Source organism: Leguminivora glycinivorella, chromosome 16 (genome assembly GCF_023078275.1).
Source record: "Leguminivora glycinivorella isolate SPB_JAAS2020 chromosome 16, LegGlyc_1.1, whole genome shotgun sequence".
Classification (NCBI taxonomy): domain Eukaryota; kingdom Metazoa; phylum Arthropoda; class Insecta; order Lepidoptera; family Tortricidae; genus Leguminivora; species Leguminivora glycinivorella.
In genome coordinates, this window is record NC_062986.1 from 16,711,618 (window position 1) to 16,729,369 (window position 17,752).

The 17,752-nt window shown below is 40.4% G+C and overlaps 2 protein-coding genes across 2 annotated transcripts in view; one reads left to right on the forward strand and one right to left on the reverse strand.

Annotated features, from left to right (window-relative positions):
• Positions 1–17,752, reverse strand: part of LOC125234411 (transient receptor potential cation channel trpm) — a 448,945-nt gene that overhangs the window by 414,803 nt on the left and 16,390 nt on the right.
• The window catches only part of LOC125234414 (5-formyltetrahydrofolate cyclo-ligase-like), a 32,057-nt gene continuing 25,922 nt past the window's right edge, over positions 11,618–17,752 (forward strand). Inside the window, exon 1 of the mRNA XM_048140644.1 lies at positions 11,618–11,653. The gene's annotated coding sequence lies outside the window, so the exon portion shown is untranslated. The remainder of the gene's footprint in view (positions 11,654–17,752) is intronic.

Sequence of the window (17,752 nt, forward strand, 5' to 3'; positions counted from 1 at the left end):
ACTTCGGATACTGCTCACTCGAGTACTCATCAAGACAAGTCCGATGACGAAAACAGCGTTTGCCTGTGTTACACTAAACCCGAGTTCTCCTAGATGCAGCCAGGGTTCAGCATCAGCTGGACTTCGGGTACTGCTCACTCGAGTACTCATCAAGACAAGTCCGATGACGAAAACAGCGTTTGCCTGTGTTACACTAAACCCGAGTTCCCATAGGTGCAGCCAGAGTTCAGCATCAGCTGGACTTTGGGTACTGCTCGCTCTAGTACTCATCAAGACAAGTCCGATGACGAAAACAGCTTTTGCCTGTGTTACACTAAACCCGAGTTCCCATAGGTGCAGCCAGGGTTCTGCATCAGCTGGACTTTGGGTACTGCTCACTCGAGTACTCATCAAGACAAGTCCGATGACGAAAACAGCGTTTGCCTGTGTTACACTAAACCCGAGTTCTCCTAGATGCAGCCACGGTTCAGCATCAGCTGGACTTCGGGTACTGCTCACTCGAGTACTCATCAAGACAAGTCCGATGACGAAACCAGCGTTTGCCTGTGTTACACTAAACCCGAGTTCTCCTAGATGCAGCCAGGGTTCAGCATCAGCTGGACTTCGGGTACTGCTCACTCGAGTACTCATCAAGACAAGTCCGATGACGAAAACAGCGTTTGCCTGTGTTACACTAAACCCGAGTTCCCATAGGTGCAGCCAGAGTTCAGCATCAGCTGGACTTTGGGTACTGCTCGCTCGAGTACTCATCAAGACAAGTCCGATGACGAAAACAGCTTTTGCCTGTGTTACACTAAACCCGAGTTCCCATAGGTGCAGCCAGGGTTCTGCATCAGCTGGACTTTGGGTACTGCTCACTCGAGTACTCATCAAGACAAGTCCGATGACGAAAACAGCGTTTGCCTGTGTTACACTAAACCCGAGTTCTCCTAGATGCAGCCACGGTTCAGCATCAGCTGGACTTCGGGTACTGCTCACTCGAGTACTCATCAAGACAAGTCCGATGACGAAAACAGCGTTTGCCTGTGTTACACTAAACCCGAGTTCCCATAGGTGCAGCCAGAGTTCAGCATCAGCTGGACTTTGGGTACTGCTCGCTCGAGTACTCATCAAGACAAGTCCGATGACGAAAACAGCGTTTGCCTGGGTTACACTAAACCCGAGTTCCCCTAGGTACAGCCAGGGTTCAGCATTAGCTGGACTTCGGGTACTGCTCACTCGAGTACTCATCAAGACAAGTCCGATGACGAAAACAGCGTTTGCCTGTGTTACACTAAACCCGAGTTCTCCTAGATGCAGCCAGGGTTCAGCATCAGCTGGACTTCGGGTACTGCTCACTCGAGTACTCATCAAGACAAGTCCGATGACGAAAACAGCGTTTGCCTGTGTTACACTAAACCCGAGTTCTCCTAGATGCAGCCAGGGTTCAGCATCAGCTGGACTTTTGGTACTGCTCGCTCGAGTACTCATCAAGACAAGTCCGATGACGAAAACAGCGTTTGCCTGGGTTACACTAAACCCGAGTTCCCCTAGCTGCAGCCAGGGTTTAGCATCAGCTGGATTTCGGGTACTGCTCACTCGAGTACTCATCAAGACAAGTCCGATGACGAAAACAGCGTTTGCCTGTGTAACACTAAACCCGAGTTCCCCTAGGTGCAGCCAGGGTTCAGCATCAACTGCACTTCGGGTACTGCTCACTCGAGTACTCATCAAGACAAGTCCGATGACGAAAACAGCTTTTGCCTGTGTTACACTAAACCCGAGTTCCCATAGGTGCAGCCAGGGTTCTGCATCAGCTGGACTTTGGGTACTGCTCACTCGAGTACTCATCAAGACAAGTCCGATGACGAAAACAGCGTTTGCCTGTGTTACACTAAACCCGAGTTCCCCTAGGTGCAGCCAGAGTTCAGCATCAGCTGGACTTTAGGTACTGCTTGCTCGAGTACTCATCAAGACAAGTCCGATGACGAAAACAGCGTTTGCCTGTGTTACACTAAACCCGAGTTCCCCTAGGTGCAGCCAGAGTTCAGCATCAGCTGGACTTTGGGTACTGCTCACTCGAGTACTCATCAAGACAAGTCCGATGACGAAAACAGCGTTTGTCTGTGTTACACTAAACCCGAGTTCCTCTAGATGCAGCCAGGGTTCTGCATCAGCTGGACTTTGGGTACTGCTCACTCGAGTACTCATCAAGACAAGTCCGATGACGAAAACAGCGTTTGCCTGTGTTACACTAAACCCGAGTTCTCCTAGATGCAGCCAGGGTTCAGCATCAGCTGGACTTCGGATACTGCTCACTCGAGTACTCATCAAGACAAGTCCGATGACGAAAACAGCGTTTGCCTGTGTTACACTAAACCCGAGTTCTCCTAGATGCAGCCAGGGTTCAGCATCAGCTGGACTTCGGGTACTGCTCACTCGAGTACTCATCAAGACAAGTCCGATGACGAAAACAGCTTTTGCCTGTGTTACACTAAACCCGAGTTCCCATAGGTGCAGCCAGGGTTCTGCATCAGCTGGACTTTGGGTACTGCTCACTCGAGTACTCATCAAGACAAGTCCGATGACGAAAACAGCGTTTGCCTGTATTACACTAAACCCGAGTTCTCCTAGATGCAGCCAGGGTTCAGCATCAGCTGGACTTCGGGTACTGCTTACTCGAGTACTCATCAAGACAAGTCCGATGACGAAAACAGCGTTTGCCTGTGTTACACTAAACCCGAGTTCCCATAGGTGCAGCCAGAGTTCAGCATCAGCTGGACTTTGGGTACTGCTCGCTCGAGTACTCATCAAGACAAGTCCGATGACGAAAACAGCGTTTTCCTGGGTTACACTAAACCCGAGTTCCCCTAGGTACAGCCAGGGTTCAGCATCAGCTGGACTTCGGGTACTGCTCACTCGAGTGCTCATCAAGACAAATCCGATGACGAAAACAGCGTTTGCCTGTGTTGTTACACTCTATCAGCCTACTGCCTACAGCCTACTGTTGGACTCTATCAGCCTACCAATTTTTATCCGAGTCGGAGACGTGATCCAAATGTACAAACTTAAAGGGAATTGCACTATTCATTTTTAAATACCTATCCAACAATATATCACACGTTGTGGTTGGAATTAAAAAAAAAATCAGCCCCCACTTTACATGGGGGGGTACCCTAATAAAACATTTTTGCCATTTTTTATTTTTGAACTTTGTTGGCGTGATTGATTTGATATACATATTGGGACCAAATTTCAGCTTTCTAGTGCTAACGGTTACTGAGATTATCCGCGGACGGACGGACGGACAGACAGACATGGCGAAACTATAAGGGTTCCTAGTTGACTACGGAACCCTAAAAAGCAGCGTTTGCCTGTGTTACACCTGAGCAAAGCAGGAGCCTATCATAACTATAAGTATTTGGTATTGAAAATTGAACCTTATTTTATCTACAGCCGTTTCCATTAAACAGAAACGCGCAAATATCACACTCAGTGCCGCCATAGGTAACGATCGTATGTTATTTCGTTCGGAGTAATGTGTGCTTTATGAGCGAGGTACAGGATTTAAACTCGCACGATATGATCTATAAGGGAAAGCAAATAAAACCCAATATAAGGCTCACCCTTATGGCGTTAGGCTGAGCCGATGATAAGGGTTTTGAAAGGGTATTGGGCTATTTTAGGTAAGCGCTTTCGTTAGGGCTTTAAAAGCAAAATGAAAGGGTATCGCGTCAAAAGGGTAGGGTAAGTTAAGCCTAACGAAATACCCATACAAAACCCCGTATAAGGGATAGCGGGCCGGTCCCTGATTCAAAGCAAGCAGTCCACAACTTCACAAGACAGTTTGAGAAACCTTCGTATTTCAGATTGTCATTTGCGGTTACAGTGGTTTAGGCCCATACAACCATTTCAGTCGCAAAATCTTCAAATCAGTAACTAACTGTCAAATGTGACATAACGCGTGGTAACGTCGTGCAAACAATGCGACCGTATTGATACAATAACAAAATGTAGTCGTCGTGTGCACTCGTTACGGTAACAAAATGTGTACGAATTTGTGTCTGTCAATGTCACTGTCAGAATGACTTTTAACGACACTTTATTAGTCGACGTTTGCACACATAACGGTAACAACATGTGGACGAATTTGTGGCTGTCATTGTCACTGTCAGAACGGTTTCTGACAGGGACATTGACAGAATTTGTACACACATGTGTAGGTCTGATTACCGAACTGCTCCTAAACCACTGTATCCGCAAATGACAATCTGAAATACGAAGGTTTCTCAAACTGTCTTGTGAAGTTGTGGACTGGTTGCTTTGAATCATTTAAATATGAGCGAATTAAATAATATAAACGACGACGACCATTTAAGCACTCTTCGACATTATATAGAAATGTGGGAAAGTTAAGAAAAGTGCAGAATGATAATACAAATAGATAAGCACTTTATAGTTACTTAATGTATTAAATATATAATTTTTAATTCTTATTCATAAAAATGAAGTGTAGTGTTGCTTTACACAATAAAAGTAGGAATCAAATGAAATAGAGTATTTACTGTGATATTAATAGAATTTCTGTTGCGCAATGATAGTTTTTTTCAGTACAGATGCTGCTTTTTTAACGCAGTAGTGCGAGCAAATCAAGCAATGATTCATTTCTTGTCTGGTCGAAACTCTTAGCTTAGATTTAGGTACTGAAAATCGTCGTACGATACACGTGCGAAAAGGACATTCACAACTCGTGTCGATTTAAAACACTCCCTTCGTTCGTGTATTAATACATCGCTACTCGTATCGATTTTCCTCTTTTCCGCACTCGTATCTACAAGTATTTTGTTTGGGTTACAAAAAAAACACATTATTTACTCTACTACGTTTTATTTATGTCTCTTTAACATTACAAATTTGTAGATACTTATCTATACAAAAATCTTGACAAAAGAAGTACAGATCGCTGAAATTAATGTTGATAGTAATATTAATGACGACTACTTCAACAAGTGTCAATTGTGAAATGCCGCAAAATACTAGTTGCTCTATAGAAGACCATAATAATATGATCCCCGATCCTTTACAACCCAGCAGCTCGGTACGCACGTTACAATTTTTTTTTAATCTTCTTTAGTGAGGGCAACTGAGTACGACGGCATATTTAATTGTTTATAAAGTTTGAGGATACCTGGAAAAAATTAATACAAGAATCATTCACTGCCTTCGGTCACGCGTGTACGCTGCGACCATTTTGCGACCGTTTGTCGACCGTTTGGTGACCGTTTGGCGACTGTTTTTTACATGGAATATTACCGTCTTAATCCATATTTTAACAACTTTATTGGTTTTCTAGGCATTATTTTTATTATTTCAGTATAGTATATGCACCGGAGCACTAAAACTTCACCAATCAATATACATAACACGCAAACACCGAGTAGTCAATAATATTATTACTGGTTAAACTGAGGTAAATTGATGGCGCGTTGATAAATTTAGACTTATTTTATGAAATCACTCGAGCAATTTAATTGGCCATGGTAATTAGCCCACATTATATTACAAATGCAAACAATATTTATCTTTAACAAATTCTTACGCCATTACATTTTAATGTCAAATGATTTTATTTCATTTTTACTTTGACGTCTCTCACGTCTCTGACAGTCGCCATTTGAAAAGAATGATATGAACGAATGATTTTGGAAAAGTAGTCGCCAAACGGTAACAATGTGTGCACGCGTAGTGCACACTTCTGTGACCATTTGTGCCTGTTACCAATCGTCCCCATTTGGGTCGCCGCGACTAAACGTCGACCGTACTGCGACTAAGCAATGAGACCCGAAGACCTGTGTGTACACAAAATAGGAGGATTTGCGTAGGAACGGCGACCGATTATGGTTATATGGGGGAGCAGTTCGGTAATCAGACCTACACATGTGTGTACAAATTCTGTCAATGTCACTGTCAGAAACCGTTCTGACAGTGACAATGACAGCCACAAATTCGTCCACTTGTTGTTACCGTTAAGTGTGCATACGTCGACTAATAAAGTGTCGTTAAAAATCGTTCTGACAGTGACATTGACAGCCACAGATTCGTACACATTTTGTTACCGTAACAAGTACACACGTCGATTACATTTTGTTATTGTATCAATACGGTCGCATTGTTTGCACGACGTTACCACGCGTTATGTCACATTTGACAGTTAGTTACTGATTTGAAGATTTTGCGACCGAAATGGTTGTATGGGTTGATATCACTGATTATTTAGTTATTTTTATTTTTTATAAGGTTCTGTGTTACAATCCAACGTGAACCTTTTTGTCTTATATTGATTTGAAGATAACAGCAAATAGCGTTATCCTTTCTGGTATTGGAAACCGATACGAATTGGTATATTCGCACTTTAATCACATACATACATATAATCACGCCTGTATCCGATAAAGGGCTAGGCAGAGCACATGAACTACTAAGTTTCAGTGTCACTAAGTCACTATATATAAATATTATCAGAACATAACCGAAACGACATGCCACACAAAACTAATAATTCTATTAAATTACATTCAAATTCAAATAATTATCTTAATTACTATAAACATTAAAATAACTGGACCCTAGTCTCGTCAGGTAAAATCAACTAAGAGCCCGGTCCGAATAGCCAGCTGGGTAACGTAGCCAAATGCACTAACGCTTGCAAGTGCGACTAATTAATAATTGATTATTGTTGTCGTAGTTTATAGCTCGCTCTTCTGTATTGGCGCGACAGAGCCAGACTATACACCCTGTTTTTATTGAATTCCGGTAACTTTAAGGGAATGTTCTTTAGATCAAATACAATTAATTTTATCTAAGAAACTGGCGTCTTAACTCTTACGGTTATCGAGTTATTAAAAAAATAAAGATAATTACTGAACACGTGTGTGACAGCCTTTACCAATTTCTAATGTTATTTGTTGGTTTGTTTTGACATGTGCCGTTAATCACTTGACTATTACTTGAATGTTATTCTTTCTCTCTCAGACTAATAAATTCATTTTTTATAATGTACTAGCTTTTTCCCGCGGCTCGCGTTAAATTCAGAAATTGCGGAATGCTCCATACAAATTTCCACCCGCCATTTTTAGAAAAGTGGGGGGTTAGATAGAGACAAAAAGTAGCCTATGTCACTTTCCATCCCTTCAACTACCTCCACTTAAAAATCATGTCAGTTCGACGCCCCGTTTTGACGTGAAAGACGGACAAACAAACAGACACACACACTTTCCAATTTATAATATTAGTATGGATGAAAATGATGATTTTTTTTGCGAATTTAACTAAAACTCATATACAGGTGGTTCCTGATAGGTTCATGAACCTACGTGTCGAATTTAACGGAAAACAAAAAAAAAACACGGTGTATACGTTTCGCTCGGTGTCTAGAGCGTCAACGTCAATGATTGTCAATTTGGCTAGGCGTCCTGGGGCAACAGTTTAATAAAAAATAAAAATAAAAATCATTTATTCATGTACCAAAAATAGCAGTTATAAACAGGCCATAAACTATATTAACACAAAAATAGGCTTCACCATGTCCGTGCCTGAACTAGGGAGATCCTGTATCTCAGTAATGTAAGTTAGTTAGCTTGGCCACTTTATGGGTAAATAAACTTGAGTGAGCCGGTGAGCCTGACGTAATTTACTGGGCAAAGTGTACGCATAAACTTATAACAGGCTTACTTTCCTTATACGGCAAACGTACAGAATGTACTATCAGCTGCAAAAGTCCATGGCGAATTTATCAATATATTCATTCATAATTTCTCCATGCACTTTTGCAGCTGATAATACAGTCAACCAATTGGAACCCTAATCCACTTTACAACCATGTCAAAATGACAAGCAGTGAGATATTTCTTACAATCTGATTTATAACGTCACTATGACATAGTTCTACAGTGGCCTAGGGTTCCAATTGGTTGACTGTACCTACAGATATTTAATAGTAAGTAGGTAGTTTACGTGACTGGTTCATAATGAAAAGCATTAAAATATGTCGGTTTCTAAAACGAGACAAGCGAGAGCAAGAAGGAAATAGTCACTAAAATAACCTAACCACAAAATTAAAATTTTGAAAAAACCCCCGACCCCGACATAGTAGACCGATTTTCATGAAAGATGGCTAAGAACACTCCCGACTAACTCAGCTTTCAGACAAAAAAAAACTAAATCTAAATCGGTTCATCCGTTCGGGAGCTACGATGCCAGAGACAGACACACACACAGACAGACACGTAAAACTTATAACACCCCGTCGTTTTAACACCCCGTCGTTTTAACACCCCGTCGTTTTTAACCCCCGACGCAAAAACGAAGGGGTGTTATAAGTTTGACGTGTCTGTCTGTCTGTCCGTCTGTCTGTCTGTCTGTCTGTCTGTCTGTCTGTGTGTGTGTCTGCTGTGGCATCGTAGCTCCCGAACGGATGAACCGATTTAGATTTAGTTTTTTTTGTCTGAAAGCTGAGTTAGTCGGGAGTGTTCTTAGCCATGTTTCATGAAAATCGGTCCACTATGTCGCGGTCGGGTATTTTTCGAAAAATTTTAATTTTTGCGTCAGGAGTTAAAAATGGAGAATTCCAGTTCTAGAATTCAGACAGACGCCGCAGCCACCCTCTATCTTATAGAACGTCGTCTTCTTGCCAGACACATTTTTTGACTCCCGACAGAAAAAGACGTGTCATTATGTGTTGTGATTTTTTAGGGTTCCGTAGTCAACTAGGAACCCTTATAGTTTCGCCATGTCTGTCTGTCCGTCCGTCCGTCCGTCCGTCCGTCCGTCCGTCCGCGGATAATCTCAGTAACCGTAAGCACTAGAAAGCTGAAATTTGGTACCAATATGTATATCAATCACGCCAACAAAGTGCAAAAATAAAAAATGGAAAAAAATGTTTTATTAGGGTACCCCCCCTACATGTAAAGTGGGGGCTGATATTTTTTTTCATTCCAACCCCAACGTGTGATATATTGTTGGATAGGTATTTAAAAATGAATAAGGGTTTACTAAGATCGTTTTTTGATATTATTAATATTTTCGAAAATAATCGCTCCTAAAGGAAAAAAAAGTGCGTCCCCCCCCCTCTAACTTTTGAACCATATGTTTAAAAAATATGAAAAAAATCACAAAAGTAGAACTTTATAAAAACTTTCTAGGAAAATTGTTTTGAAATTGATAGGTTCAGTAGTTTTTGAGAAAAATACGAAAAACTACGGAACCCTACATTGAGCGTGGCCCGACACGCTCTTGGCCGGTTTTTTAATGTCTGGCTGAGGCATTTTAGGTCCAAATGAATCAGTTTAAAGATGATTCACGTTAAAACACTCCATGTCCGAAGCGTGCGAAACTTCGTTTCCTATACAGCCACTTTGGAATTTTGGAAGTCATTTTAATAATTAAAAAAAAACTTTATGAAACGCTTCGGCCCGGACCAGGACCCTCCTAAACCAAGTCTTTCATGGTACCCAAATGATAGTCTGCCGAGACGAGATGATTTAAGACATTTAAGTAGGTACAGTCATCGACATAAATAAGTGATGATTTCTGTACCTTGTCGCTTTTAATCGTTTGACAATTTATTATGACATTTCAAACGAGACGTTAATGTGACAAGGTATCAGTGGCGGCTGGTGAAAATTTCTGCTAGGCAACACCAAAGCAAAAAAGAGACCTACCTTAAACATTAGGTGCTTTACTAGTAATCAATTTTAGGCAAGCCGGTGGGAATCGGCTTGTGTGGACCAGCCGCTGCTGCAAGGTATAGAAATCGTCACTTATTTATGCCGGTGACTGTAGTACTATATTCAATGTTAATTTGAAAACAGATCCTAAACGTATATTTATTTTCACTAATGACAATTTAAAACGCCCATAAAGAAATACCATCTGCAACAGCAAAGCCGTTAATGGATGTAAAACCTGAAAGATTTCGAAATAATTAATTACCTAAAATCGCTAAAGGTCAGACCCCGCCTACCCATTCACAAACCATTTTATTTTTCCAATGGCAAAATCCACTATATTTTGGACTGAAAATATTTGATAAATATGTGCAGTGAGAGCTCAAAGAACTTTGGACTTCCTGCAGTAAGAAGTTGAAAGTTATTGCGAATTTCTAAGGATCAGGGCAGGGCGTGGTAAAGGGCAAAGGCCACAGGTCGTATAAATAAAGATTTGAATGAAAAACGCTTTAAAAGGCTTGTAAGAGTAATGTGTTTTTTAGGGTTCCGTAGTCAACTAGGAACCCTTATAGTTTCGCCATGTCTGTCTGTCCGTCCGTCCGTCCGTCCGTCCGTCCGTCCGTCCGTCCGTCCGCGGATAATCTCAGTAACCGTTAGCACTAGAAAGCTGAAATTTGGTACCAATATGTATATCAATCACGCCGACAAAGTGCAAAAATAAAAAATTAAAAAAAATGTTTTATTAGGGGGGGGGCCTACATGTAAAGTGGGGGCTGATATTTTTTTTCATTCCAACCCCAACGTGTAATATACTTATTTTTGGATAGGTATTTAAAAATGAATAAGGATTTACTAAGATCGTTTTTTGATAATATATTAATATTTTCGGAAATATTCGCTCCTAAAGGAAAAAAAGTGCGTCCCCCCCCTCTAACTTTTGAACCATATGTTTAAAAAATATGAAAAAAATCACAAAAGTAGAACTTTATAAAGACTTTCTAGGAAAATTGTTTTGAACTTGATAGGTTCAGTAGTTTTTTTACTGACTTAGTTACAACAAGTGGTTGGTTTTTAACAATAAACGGTATGGTATAGTCTAGACGGTAATTCTTAATCTTTTGATTTAAATATGCCAATTTTATTTCAATATATTAAATGCTTATTCGGACTAATGCCAATAAGGCCTAGTTACCCTTTGGGTTGGAAGGTCAGATGGCAGTCGCTTTCGCAAAAACTAGTGCCTACGCCAAATCTTGGGATTAGTTGTCACGGCCGACCCCAGGCTCCCATGAGCCGTGGCAAATGCCGGGATAGCGCAAGGAGGATGATTTTAAATGCTTATTCCTAAAAAGGATTTATTGCCAAATTTGAAGTGTAATAGAAAGATTGAAATATAACTTAAGCCTGGAACATATATTTTAAAAGTTTCGTTCATATTTATAAACAAAACTCCTTCCTTTGCGTCTAAGACAAAAATAATGTAGCTATTTCTGTTTTTTAAAAGAACTTTTCCTCAATTCGGTATTTGCTAAACTACGCCCATTTTTGTCAAGTAAACTAAAATCATTCTAAGCTAATAATTTATTTTTATTTATAAATAAATTGAAAGATTTATCTATGCAAAGGTTAAGTAAATATCATAATTATATAATGTTATGTAATAGTTTGACATTTAGCTGTTAAGCAAAATTAGTGTAAGATTAGATTTATATGAAAACACAGGTTTCACCTAGCTCAGAAGTCAAGGACTTACACTTCTGGATTTACGACAACTGTTTCCAGCAACCTCACCAAAATTAGAAGAAATGTTCAACCCCATGACAAAGTCACATCGCCGCGCGTTATCAGGGAGCAAATAATAGGAGTAATCAAACGTGTAATCAAACAGACATATCTGACGACGAGTGTGGACGCATGTTTGTGCACGGCTTATGTATCGACGTACACGGGTGAGTAAAATTACATTTTAACTTTTTTTATAGTCTGGTGTCCAACTGCTGGGCAAAGGCCTCCCCTTTCCTTCCTCACGGTACGGTAGTCACGGTTTGATGCCCGCTTTTGCCAGTTTTTAAGTTGCCTATTTTATTATTAGATATTAAATTTGACCATTTTTACCCAACTCCTACATTTACATACAATCACGCATCTATCCCATAAAAGGGTAACCAGATCACATGAAACTACTCAAGATCAGTGCCACTCTTGGCAATTAAGGGGTTGAAAGAAAACGAAATTGTGACAATGCAGTGACAGGTTGCCAGCCTCTCGCCTAAGCCACATTTGATTTAATTTTTTTATCGAGTTCATAATTTCAAAGCAGGCAGTTCTAATTACGGTGGTTTATTTATATCATCGTCGTTTTTTCGACATTATCCTCTTAACAGAGCTTACACTTTATTTAATCTTAATTTGATTTTTTAAAGTTTAAAAATGTTAAAACTAAATTAAATAATTAAATAAAATAAATAAATATTATAGGACATTTTTTACACAAATTGACAGAGCCCCACGAAAAGCTCAAAAAAGGCTTGTGTTGTGGGTACTCAGACAACGATACATATAATATACAAATAGGTACATATTTACATAGAAAACATCCATGACTCAGGAACAAATATCTGTGCTCATCACACAAATAAATGCCCTTACCGGAATTCGAACCCGGGACCGCGACTTAGCAGGCAGGGTCACTACCCGCTAGGCCAGACCGGTCGTCAATTAAATGTCCTAAAGAAAATCCATTGGATTGTACCTACTATTATATCTATATTCTGTGACAGGATACACAAAACACGCTTGTTCGTACCTCGTTTAAGCAATTTAGATCGAATGGGGATGTTTTTTTACCTTGAATTAACTGGATATTTTCAACAATGAAAAAATCTCGAGAGGAAAATGGGGTCTTCATTTCTATGGAAGGTCGATTCCAGTATGAGTGCCCACTTTCCTCTAAGCACGTGGGGTGTCGTGTGTCCTCCGTGCGTCAGTCGCAAGTCGCAACCCGACGCTGTTACTAACAGCTCGCACCGAGGGCCACGAAATACGCGACAGTTATTCAAACTTACGCGAAAATTGATATTTAAGCATAAAAGTCCGTTCCGCGTCTTAAGACATGCGTCGCCTGTGTGTGGATAGTCTCTGAGAGGAACTTCAGTCAGATTTGAATTGGAAAGTATCGCAGTCAACTGACGATAACTCAGCTTTCAGACAAAAAAAACTAAATCAAAATCGGTTCATCCGTTCGAGAGCTACGATGCCACAGACAGACACGCACACAGACACAGACAAACAGACATACACACAGACAGACACGTCAAACTTATAACACCCCTTCGTTTTTGCGTCGTCGGGGGTTAATAAAACATGTTTTATCATTTATCGCGCGACCATGATTGCCCTGCAGGTATTTCTCAGATATTTCTTTAATGAGGCTCTAACATCAGAAGTGGGATGACAAATGTATGGTCAAATAGATGGCGTTATTATAAATATTTGTCAATTTTAACTTTTTAACACAGTCATATCAAGAATATAGGAATATATCAAATTGTCAAAACGATGGTACAAAAAATTGTAATCCTGTATCGAAAAATGGCAGTCTAAGTATATTGTGGCATTTGTGGCTACACATTTTACTTTGACAGTGATTCTCTATAATACCAAAGACATATGTAACTCCGTATAGACAGCTACAGTAAAAAAAAAACGTACCTCAAAGCCCTAGAGAAAAAGGTACGGTGGCCTAGATGGCGTTACACCTTTGGGGAACGCTCGGCTAGATGGCGCTAATATTAATATTTGACATTTTATCACATATCAAGCTAACAATATGAGCCAAATTGTCAAAACTGAGGTTCAAAAGTTTTAAGCTTGTGTCGAGAGATGGCAGTCTATGCACTGATTACACATTTTACTTTGACAGTAACTCTCTATAATACTCGATCCTCTTTGATAATACTCAATCCTGTTTGGGGATATTGCCTAGGCGGCTAAAACCTTTTCTTTAGAAGTTAGCTTCCTTATCGCTGTTTCAGTGGCCACAACTTGTCATCATTAATACCATACAGAGACAGCACATTATCGGAAATCCCATCTTTTCTCATGATTAGAAACCTTATCAGATGCAAGTAATGTTAGGTCAGGTTACTCAGGTTACGAACTAGATGCGCTTGGTAACCATTTTCTAGTTCTATTGTTATCTGCAATTGGGCATTATTATAGGTTCACACACTAATAAAGCTAGTTATACAATATTCGAAAAAAATACAACTACTATACAACTAGGGAACAAATCAAATTATTTTATTGAATATCTTTCGATTTGTTCTTTTTTTCAAGTAGTCACACTACTATATATAAATTATAAATTTAAATAGATATCATACACGAAAAAAAAAGAGTCCCTTAAAAAAAAGAGAGCCTTAGAGTTGGTCAAAGGCGCCTAGCCTTATCAGAGATAACATACACTACAGAGAAGTTTCGTCGAGTACCACGGCGGGCGGGTGGTCTAGTGGTGAGGACGTTAGCCGCGTAAGCTGAAGACCCGGGTTCGATTCCCGGCTCGGCCGCCAGTGGGCCCTGTCGTTTTTTCTTTCGTGTATGATATCTATTTAAATTTACAACTACTATGTTAAAAAATTAAGCAATTAATCTATACTATCTAAAGCCTCCGCCACACATAAAGCGTTTTGATAGCGTAGCGTTAGCTAGCGTAATGATAGCGGTGCACCGGATGAACGCTGGCGTTCCGCTCGCAATCCGCGCTCATTCCGCTCGCAATCCGCGCTCGTTTAGTTCCCACCGGCGTCCGCTGGGTGCAACGCCAGCGTTCGTCCGGCGCACCGCTATCAATGCACTCCGCCGACGCTCCGCCTACGCTCTCAAAACGCGCATGTGTGGCCGAGCTTTAAATGTCCAACACCATACACCACAAATGCCTCACAGTCTTCGTCGTGCTTGTTCCATTATCAGATGTACTACTGGATCCCAAGCCGGTGGTAAAGTAGGTAAGCCATTTTGTGTTATGTGTAAAATGATTTATACATAACACAAAAATACTGGTGGTTGCCAAGAAATGGTCCCGACTCAGCATGGTGTTAGACTGAGAGGGCCAACCAACGCTGATCTGACGCTGGATGTTTTTCTATTCCTTCAATTTTTTACCGAAACGTTCGTATTTGACAATAGGGATGACTACTACATAAAAAAAAAGTCCGTCAGTTAGATCGTCAGTTAGATATTAAAGATTTTTTCGTAATATCTTTTCACTAAGTTGATAGTTGTTCTTATGGACAATGTTTTATTTTTCGATAAATCTAGTTATTAACACTAATATTTTCCTTTCCATTTTTAACCCCCGACGCAAAACGACGGGGTGTTATAAGTTTGACCTGTCTGTCTGTCTGTTTGTCTGTTTGTCTGTCTGTCTGTGTGTGCGTCTGTCTGTGGCATCGTAGCTCCCGAACGGATGAACCGATCCGATGTCGATTTAGTTCTTTTTATTTCAAAGCTGAGTTAGTCGGGAGTGTTCTGAGCCATGTTTCATGAAAATCGGTCCACTAGGTCGCGGCCGGGGTTTTCTTCAAAATTTTAATTTTGTGGTTAGGTTATTTACCGAAACGTTCGTATTTGACAATAGGGATGACGACTACAAAAAAATGTATGGAAAATTCCGCATTTTTCGAATTTAACGCGATCGAAGCCGCGGGCAAATGCTAGTCTATCAAAACAAAATATCTATAGAGCACCCTATCGAAAACCCTGAAAAGTTAACCATTCAGACTTATGACTAATGTTAATCTTTCCTGGCCACCATTACATTATGACTCAATCGTTATGTCAAACAAAGGGATCTGAATATTTCACTAAAAAACAGTTGGCAACCCTAGAGGCCAGTGGTTACCGAATTCTCAGTCTATAACATAAATCTCTGTCCCAGGCGAAGTGTGAAATATCGACTCTCATTCATTTCCGATTCGATTCGCACTCGATTTGAGCATCTTTGCTTTAAAATCGAATGAGATCTGCAATAATATGTTTGGGAACTGCTAATGGTTGCAATGAACATAGATGACGCCAGCTCGAAGGGCTGTTAAATTTTTCCATACAATTAATGTCTTTTCCCTAATGTGTATACCTACTCCATTTAAATTTACGAAGGCCCGATAGGACCTGAGACGATCATTAGACGTTAACAATATAATTAAGGATTAAATAGTGGACACGTGCGATGTGAAACGCTGCAGAAATGCAGTCTGCATCTGGTTCTGTCGCGCCAATACGCAAGAGCGATAGCACACCTCGAACAATGGTGATCAAATATATGAAAGAGACGCGTTCCTACTCAGTTCCTAGCACACAGTCTAACGCTGTGGCTTGCGTGGGCGACGGCCGCGCGATGGTCGCGCGACGGCGATGCGACGCATACGAAATCAAACCTTATCGATATGGAAGTAGACGATGCGATGAGACGCGACGGCGACGGTCGCGCGACCGTCGCCCACGCAAGACACGGCGTAAGCTCGTGTAGGTGAACGCGTACTATGCTTGTATGAGTGAAATATGACAGGTCGACTGTTCGCGTTTTTGACAGGCGGTAACTGTGAGGTAAACGAGAGGGGGTGGGCGGCCCCTTCAGCGGGGAGCGGGAGTGGCCATACTGTACGATAGTACTCTAATCTTTATTACGAGCCTCAATGCAAATGATATCGTCTAGTCACACTTCAACGTGCGATATTTATTTCCGAAATTGGTATTTAAACCCAGATTGACTTTGATGATAAATGGAATACACGACACACTAAGCCATTAAAACTAGTTTAATCTTGCGCCGTACAAAATGCTCTAATGTTATATGTTTTAATATAATCATATCATAAAAATAACATATCTAAAGCAAAAAAATACGCCTAGTTCATATTTGAGGCATAATAGGTCGTCTATTTTAAATAAAAATAGTTTAGTAAGATTAATATTATACAATAATATTTTAAATTTAATTAATAATATTATAAGTCGTCTGATATGATATACGGCTACATAAAAAGGTAAATTCTGTAAAAAATATAATTATTCTACAACATTTTTATACCAAAATAGCAAGAGGTAAGTCGGTGCCTGAATCAGTGAGGAAAATTATAATTTCCAGTAACAATAGCGGCAAATCTACGTTCCAAAATATCCAAAGACCTTTTTTGCCAAGATCTACGGCGCATACAATCATCCAGCATCAACTAAAACACGGAACCGTCTCCTGTTTAAATAAATCTGGCCGTCGAAGAATAACTGCCAAAGAGAAAACAGGATTTTGAGGAGCATCATCAGGAAAAATCGTCATGCAAGAGCAGGAGAACTTACCTAACTATGGCATGACGCGATCAAAATAAACATTTCAGTCGATACCTGAAAGACAGTAATGAAAATAATGGGCTTCGGTTTTCACACCGCTAAACAGAAACCATTACTTACTCAAAAGCAGAAAACTAACAGGTTGAAATTTGCACAAAAGTACAGAAACTGGACTGCCGATCAGTGGCGAAAAATAATATGGAGCGACAAATCCAAATTTGAGGTCATAGTTGGCGATGAACGAAGTAAAGTCATTCAAGATAAAGGAGATGCATTTCACAAAGACTGTCTTGAACGCAAGGTGTAGTTTCCAGCATCTTTAAATGATTTGGGGCTGTATGTCGGCACAGGGTGTGGGATGTCTGCAATTTATAGATGGAACCGTCAATGCAGAGAAATACAAAAGCATCTTGGAATAGAGTTCACTACCGTCTATAAGAAAGTTCAAGTATATAAATGGATTTACTTTTCAACGAGATGGTGCCTTATGTCATACTGGCAAGACAACGATGGAGTGGCTGAAACAAAAACAAATTCCTACCATATCATGGCCATCCAGCAGTCCAGACTTGTCTCCCATAAAAACTTTGTAGTGGTAAATGAAGAAAAAGTTGCGAAAAGATCCTTCTAAATCCAAAGCTGATTTTAAGGAGAAACTTGTGGGTGTCTGGAATGGAATAACCCCTGAGGAGTATAGACAG